We start from the raw sequence: 6,845 nt of genomic DNA on the forward strand, positions 1-6,845 counted from the left end.
AGGGGTGAAGGTTCCAGAACAGCAGAGGAGGGGTGAAGGTTCCAGAACAGCAGAGGAGGGGTGAAGGTTCCAGAACAGTGAAGGGAACTGTCCCTTGGGGGGTAGAAAGACTAGTATTCCAAACAGGTGTGGCTGTTTACAAGCAGGACAGGGTAGGAAGTGGAAACCTGGACACAGAGTGGAACATTTCTCAACCAACATACAGCTACTATACCAAAGGAACACCTTCCTAATATTGAGTTGCACCCCCCCCCTTGCCCATGGCATGGACTCTACAAGGTGTCGAAAGTGTTCCACAGGCATGCTGGCCCATGTAGACTCCAATGCTTCCCACAGTTGTGTCCAGTTGGCTGGATGTCCTTTGGGTGGTGGACCATTCTTGATACACACAAGAAACTGTTGAGTGTGAAAAACCCAACAACGTTGCAGTTCTTGACACAAACCGGTGCACCTGGCACCTTCTCCCATACCCCCGTTTAAAGGCACTTAAGTCTTTTGTCTTGCCCATTAACCCTCAATGGCATACATACACAATCCACGTCTCAAGGCTTAATTATCCTTCTTTAACCTGTCTCCTCCCTTCATCTACACCGATTGAAGTGGATTTAACAGATGACATCAATAAGAGATCATAGCTTTCACCTGGATTCACCTGGTCAGTCTGTGTCATGGAAAGAGCAGGTGTTCTTAATGTTTTGTCCGCTCGGTGTATTTTGCTAACTGATACAGTCTCGGACTGTGTAATATTTAATGTCTTGGAAGGCGTCCCAAAAGGCACCTTATCCCTTATATAGTGTGCTAGTTCAGACCTGCTAGTTCAGACCAGCACTCAGCAATTTGAGATGCAACCTGATTGTGTTTAGTCGTCTCCGTATACCATGAAAAAGATAAACAACGTGATCGAATCCACTTTATACAAACTTAAATCAGCTGCTCGATCCTCCTGTATAAACCAAAGAACTGAAATAGGACAACACACTAAACTTACATTTACATTTTTTTATTCGCCGCACCAACGTTTGGGGTATGAGCCCTTCTTCAGCTGTCAAGGCAATGGCAACCATTGTCACAACAAAGAAGACCTCACAGGTTGGGCATCATGATACATTCCCGGTCAGTATTGGCCCAGTCAAGAGACCCCAGCAGAGGTAGCTGTGGGGGAAACATGCCAATCAAATAAAGATGGACTCACAATACAAAATACAATATGTCATTATCTGTCATTATGATGACATTACCTGTCATTGTGATGTCATTACCTCTCATTATGATGACGTTACCTGTCATTATGATGTCATTACCTCTCATTATGATGTCATTACCTCTCATTATGATGACATTACCTGTCATTATGTGTCATTACCTCTCATTATGATGTCATTACCTCTCATTATAATGTCATTACCTCTCATTATGATGTCATTACCTAAATGTTTGGCCTATTCAGAACTTATTACAAAAAACAAGCTACAAGATAAATACAATTTCTCATTAAGGCCTGCTGGTGCAAGTCAATATAAGTTTATTTACCGGAGGTCTGTCCTATTTCTGTCCTAAAGTATGTCATGGAACATCTTGACTGACTTGAGTCTTGTCAAGGGGGGGGACCAACTCCATATCAATGCCCATGATTTTGGTATGAGATGTTCGACAAGGAGGTGTCCACATATTTCTGGTCATGTAGTGTACTTCAATTCTTTATTTCACCACTTCTTTCCCTTGGGTTCTGGAAACCTTGGTTACAACCACTCTCAAAAATCAGCAGTTAAAAAAAATAAAAAAGTCTGTTTTTTTTTACATCACACTCCACAAAGCAAGTCTTATCTTGATTATTGTCCAGTCGTGTGGTCCAGTGCTGTAAGGAAATAACTAGTTAAGCTGCAGCTGGCCCAGAACAGAGCAGCACGTCTTGCTCTTCCTTGTAATCAGAGAGCTGATATAAATACTGTGTATGCCAGCCTCTCTTGGCTAAGAGTTGAGGAGAGACTGACTGCATCACTTCTTTTAATAACAATGTGTTGAAAATCCCAAATTGTTTGCATAGTCAACTTACACACAGCTCTGACACACACACTTACCCCACCAGACATGCCACCAGGGGTCTTTTCACCGTCCCCAAATCCAGAACAAATTCCAGAAAGTGTACAGTATTATATAGAGTCATTAGTGCAATGAACTCCCTTCCATCTCATATTGCTCAAATAAACAGCAAACCTGGTTTAAAAAAACAGATAAAGCAACACCTCACGTCACAACGCCTCTCCCCTATTTGATCTAGATAGTTTGTGTGTGTGTATTGATATGTAGGCTACGTGGCCTTTTGTAAAATGTATGTAGTTCTGTCCTTGAGCTGTTCTTGTCTACTGATGTTCTGTATTATGTTTCATGTTTTGTGTGGACCCCAGGAAGAGTAGCTGCTGCTTTCGCACCAGCTAAAAGGGAACCTAATAAAATACCCTAAATACCCTGAACAACAATGAATACGCTCTCGACATCTTTCTAGATTGATCCAGAGTGTTTGACACGGTTGATCACGAAATATTACTTGCTAAATTGCATTATTACGGTTGTCATGATTATACATATAAATGGCTATATGTTTATGATAGCAAACAATTTCTGTATGCAAATGGTTGTTCATCTAGCAGGGCGAAGACACCCTGTGGCGTTCCACAGGGTTCCATCCTTGGACCTTTGTTATTCCAAATCTATATATCAAAGACCTTTGCTGCTGGGTCTTCTACCGTTCTTCACATTCTTTTTGCCGATGATACCAATTTGATTTTAACACACCAAAAAAAAAGATGTCAATTCACAAATCAATGAGGCCAATTCATGCGTGGCCACATTTTCCCGAATGGTTCCAGATAAACAAATGATGTTTAAATGTTGATAAATCCCACTACATTGTATTCACAGGTAAGAATCAGAACTATATAACATATGCAAATGTGTTTATATACAACAACAACAAAAAAGAGCCAGAATTTCAAAATGGAATGAAATCTACTAGATTCCTCGGTGTACTAGTTGATGAAAGTTGTCCTTGAAAGATCATATTCATTTCCTACCTACATAAATTACTCATCACACAAAATACATTAGCCAGACTAGCCGCCACCTCTAACTACTTGGCTCCACTTGCCCCTCCGTTTAAGAAACTCAATATATTGTTTTTCAACTACAACATTAATATACTCCAATTATTCACCTTCATCTACAAATACACATACCTCCCAGACAACCTACCAAAACCCTTCAATGTATTCTTCCAGGTTAATTCCCAAATCCATCCATACAACCATAGAGAATTGACTATCTGATACAGAGGTTCCATACTCGGGAATTCCTATATTCACATCACCAAAACATCCCTCAATAACTTTTAAGGGTAGACTAGGGGTCAGTCTGACGGACCAGACGACCCAGTAATCTCCTCCTTGGAGCATAACTCTCTCTCTCTCTCTCTCTCTCTCTCTCTCTCTCTCTCTCTCTCTCTCTCACACACACAAACACAATCAAACATGTTTTTTCTTGTATACGGAGTATATAATGTACAGTTATAATTAGTATGCTCTGTTTAACTGACTAAACACTTTGTGTACTTATATTTGTATGTTGTTTTTGAGGTGGGTTTTTTTTCTCTTCATATCAGTCGTTTTGGCTTTCCAACCTGCACACTGTTTTTATATGTGTTTCATCTGCACTGTTTTGTCTTTAACATGTTTTCTTACCCGTGAATAAATAAAACCTAAAATCTACTCCAGCTGTGTAACTGAGTGGTAGATAAGGAGTCTGGTTTACTCCAGCTGTGTAACTGAGTGGTAGATAAGGAGTCTGGTTTACTCCAGCTGTGTAACTGAGTGGTAAATAAGGAGTCTGGTTTACTCCAGCTGTGTAACTGAGTGGTAGATAAGGAGTCTGGTTTACTCCAGCTGTGTAACTGAGTGGTAGATAAGGAGTCTGGTTTACTCCAGCTGTGTAACTGAGTGGTAAATAAGGAGTCTGGTTCTGTTACTCCAGCTGTGTGTAACTGAGTGGTAGATAAGGAGTCTGGTTTACTCCAGCTGTGTAACTGAGTGGTAGATAAGGAGTCTGGTTTACTCCAGCTGTGTAACTGAGTGGTAAATAAGCAGTCTGGTTTACTCCAGCTGTGTAACTGAGTGGTAAATAAGGAGTCTGGTCTTGTTACTCCAGCTGTGTAACTGAGTGGTAGATAAGGAGTCTGGTTTACTCCAGCTGTGTAACTGAGTGGTAGATAAGGAGTCTGGTTTACTCCAGCTGTGTAACTGAGTGGTAGATAAGGAGTCTGGTTTACTCCAGCTGTGTAACTGAGTGGTAGATAAGCAGTCTGGTTTACTCCAGCTGTGTAACTGAGTGGTAGATAAGGAGTCTGGTTTACTCCAGCTGTGTAACTGAGTGGTAAATAAGGAGTCTGGTTTACTCCAGCTGTGTAACTGAGTGGTAAATAAGGAGTCTGGTCCTGTTACTCCAGCTGTGTAACTGAGTGGTAGATAAGGAGTCTGGTTTACTCCAGCTGTGTAACTGAGTGGTAAATAAGGAGTCTGGTTTACTCCAGCTGTGTAACTGAGTGGTAAATAAGGAGTCTGGTTTACTCCAGCTGTGTAACTGAGTGGTAGATAAGGAGTCTGGTTTACTCCAGCTGTGTAACTGAGTGGTAGATAAGGAGTCTGGTTTACTCCAGCTGTGTAACTGAGTGGTAGATAAGGAGTCTGGTTTACTCCAGCTGTGTAACTGAGTGGTAAATAAGGAGTCTGGTTTACTCCAGCTGTGTAACTGAGTGGTAGATAAGGAGTCTGGTTTACTCCAGCTGTGTAACTGAGTGGTAGATAAGGAGTCTGGTTTACTCCAGCTGTGTAACTGAGTGGTAGATAAGGAGTCTGGTTTACTCCAGCTGTGTAACTGAGTGGTAGATAAGGAGTCTGGTTTACTCCAGCTGTGTAACTGAGTGGTAAATAAGGAGTCTGGTTTACTCCAGCTGTGTAACTGAGTGGTAAACAAGGAGTCTGGTCCTGTTACTCCAGCTGTGTAACTGAGTGGTAGATAAGGAGTCTGGTTTACTCCAGCTGTGTAACTGAGTGGTAGATAAGGAGTCTGGTTTACTCCAGCTGTGTAACTGAGTGGTAGATAAGGAGTCTGGTTTACTCCAGCTGTGTAACTGAGTGGTAGACAAGGAGTCTGGTCCTGTTACTCCAGCTGTGTAACTGAGTGGTAAATAAGGAGTCTGGTTTACTCCAGCTGTGTAACTGAGTGGTAAATAAGGAGTCTGGTTTACTCCAGCTGTGTAACTGAGTGGTAGATAAGGAGTCTGGTTCTGTTACTCCAGCTGTGTAACTGAGTGGTAGATAAGGAGTCTGGTTTACTCCAGCTGTGTAACTGAGTGGTAAATAAGGAGTCTGGTTTACTCCAGCTGTGTAACTGAGTGGTAGATAAGGAGTCTGGTTTACTCCAGCTGTGTAACTGAGTGGTAAATAAGGAGTCTGGTTTACTCCAGCTGTGTAACTGAGTGGTAGATAAGGAGTCTGGTTTACTCCAGCTGTGTAACTGAGTGGTAGATAAGGAGTCTGGTCCTGTTACTCCAGCTGTGTAACTGAGTGGTAGATAAGGAGTCTGGTTTACTCCAGCTGTGTAACTGAGTGGTAAATAAGGAGTCTGATTTACTCCAGCTGTGTAACTGAGTGGTAGATAAGGAGTCTGGTTTACTCCAGCTGTGTAACTGAGTGGTAGATAAGGAGTCTGGTTTACTCCAGCTGTGTAACTGAGTGGTAGATAAGGAGTCTGGTTTACTCCAGCTGTGTAACTGAGTGGTAGATAAGGAGTCTGGTTTACTCCAGCTGTGTAACTGAGTGGTAGATAAGGAGTCTGGTTTACTCCAGCTGTGTAACTGAGTGGTAGATAAGGAGTCTGGTTTACTCCAGCTGTGTAACTGAGTGGTAGATAAGGAGTCTGGTTCTGTTACTCCAGCTGTGTAACTGAGTGGTAAATAAGGAGTCTGGTTTACTCCAGCTGTGTAACTGAGTGGTAAATAAGGAGTCTGGTTTACTCCAGCTGTGTAACTGAGTGGTAGATAAGGAGTCTGGTTTACTCCAGCTGTGTAACTGAGTGGTAAATAAGGAGTCTGGTTTACTCCAGCTGTGTAACTGAGTGGTAGATAAGGAGTCTGGTTTACTCCAGCTGTGTAACTGAGTGGTAGATAAGGAGTCTGGTCCTGTTACTCCAGCTGTGTAACTGAGTGGTAGATAAGGAGTCTGGTTTACTCCAGCTGTGTAACTGAGTGGTAGATAAGGAGTCTGGTTTACTCCAGCTGTGTAACTGAGTGGTAAATAAGGAGTCTGGTCCTGTTACTCCAGCTGTGTAACTGAGTGGTAAATAAGGAGTCTGGTTTACTCCAGCTGTGTAACTGAGTGGTAGATAAGGAGTCTGGTCTTACTCCAGCTGTGTAACTGAGTGGTAAATAAGGAGTCTGGTCCTTACTCCAGCTGTGTAACTGAGTGGTAAATAAGGAGTCTGGTTTACTCCAGCTGTGTAACTGAGTGGTAGATAAGGAGTCTGGTCCTTTACTCCAGCTGTGTAACTGAGTGGTAGATAAGGAGTCTGGTTTACTCCAGCTGTGTAACTGAGTGGTAAATAAGGAGTCTGGTTTACTCCAGCTGTGTAACTGAGTGGTAAATAAGGAGTCTGGTCCTGTTACTCCAGCTGTGTAACTGAGTGGTAAATAAGGAGTCTGGTTTACTCCAGCTGTGTAACTGAGTGGTAGATAAGGAGTCTGGTTTACTCCAGCTGTGTAACTGAGTGGTAGATAAGGAGTCTGGTCCTGTTACTCC

The sequence above is a fragment of the Salmo salar genome, chromosome ssa11 (assembly GCF_905237065.1).
Source record: "Salmo salar chromosome ssa11, Ssal_v3.1, whole genome shotgun sequence".
NCBI classification, from domain to species: domain Eukaryota; kingdom Metazoa; phylum Chordata; class Actinopteri; order Salmoniformes; family Salmonidae; genus Salmo; species Salmo salar.